The sequence below is a fragment of the Chrysochloris asiatica genome, unplaced genomic scaffold, assembly GCF_000296735.1.
Source record: "Chrysochloris asiatica unplaced genomic scaffold, ChrAsi1.0 scaffold00007, whole genome shotgun sequence".
NCBI lineage: Eukaryota > Metazoa > Chordata > Mammalia > Afrosoricida > Chrysochloridae > Chrysochloris > Chrysochloris asiatica.
The window spans coordinates 464,476-465,635 of NW_006408525.1; positions in this window are offsets into that span (position 1 = coordinate 464,476).

Genomic DNA, 1,160 nt, shown 5'->3' on the forward strand with positions numbered 1-1,160 from the left:
CTACTTCTGAATATTTAGTCACTGAAAACCTTATGAACAGCAGAGAAACATTGTCAGATATAGTGCCGGAAAATGAATCCCTCAGGTTGGAAGGCTCTCAAAATGCAACTGGGGAAGAGCTGCCTCCCCAAAGTAGAGTTGACCATGATGAAGCAAATGGAGTAAAGCCCGTGGGAGTAAAGCCTGCGGGACCTTCATTTGCTGATGGGGCACAATTCAAAACGAAGAGAACCAGCTGTAAACATCCATTAATAATTGGAACATGCAATGTGCAAAGTATGAATCTAGGAAAATTAGAAATTGTCAAAAATGAAATGGAGTAAAACTGATGATATGCCCTGTAAACTTTCACTCAATCCACAATAAAAACCTTAAATTAAAAAAAAAAGAAACCAAAAGATAAAAAAAAGAAATGGAATGTGTTGGGAGTGAATTGAGCTGAAGGTCTCAGACTTAGGGGTAGTTCAACAGAAAGATTGCAACTGAACAGTTGTAGTCTAGAAATTCGGGCAGCTCCCAGGTCAGGCTATCTAGCTGCTCTATCTCTGTTTCCCTAGCAACTACAAATTACATTCTTCTGATAAGGTCCCCCTTACTGAATGCATCAGTAACACCAGATGTTTTTGCACTCTTGTCTCTGCCCCCAGCACTTTCTTTTGATATGTGTATAAAATAAACTTGTAGCACTAGGTCTGAGTCACAGTGTTTCTATCAGAGTGCTGTGTCCCACCTGTTCCCGAGTTTTACTTAATTCTTTTGTGTCCTGTGTCATCTTTTTTTCTCTAATCTCCCATCGCCCCTACTTGGGTTTAATCTCTCAGTGCGGGTTGTGGGAAATAGCCAATGTCGTACGTGGCAGGAATGCATAAAAATCAATATCTTAGGCATTAGTGAGCTGAAATGGACTGGTATTGGCCATTTTTGATCTGACAACCACATGGTTTATTATGCCAGGAATTACAAATGGAAAAGGAATGGTGTTGCATTCATTGTCAAAAAGAACATATCCAGGCCAATCATGAGGTACAACGCTGTCTGTGATAGGATAATATCCATGTGCCTACAGGGAAGCCCAGTTAATACCACTATTATTCAAATTTGCACACCAACCACTAAAGCCAGTGAGGATGAAATAGAAGAATTCTACCAACTTCTTCAAT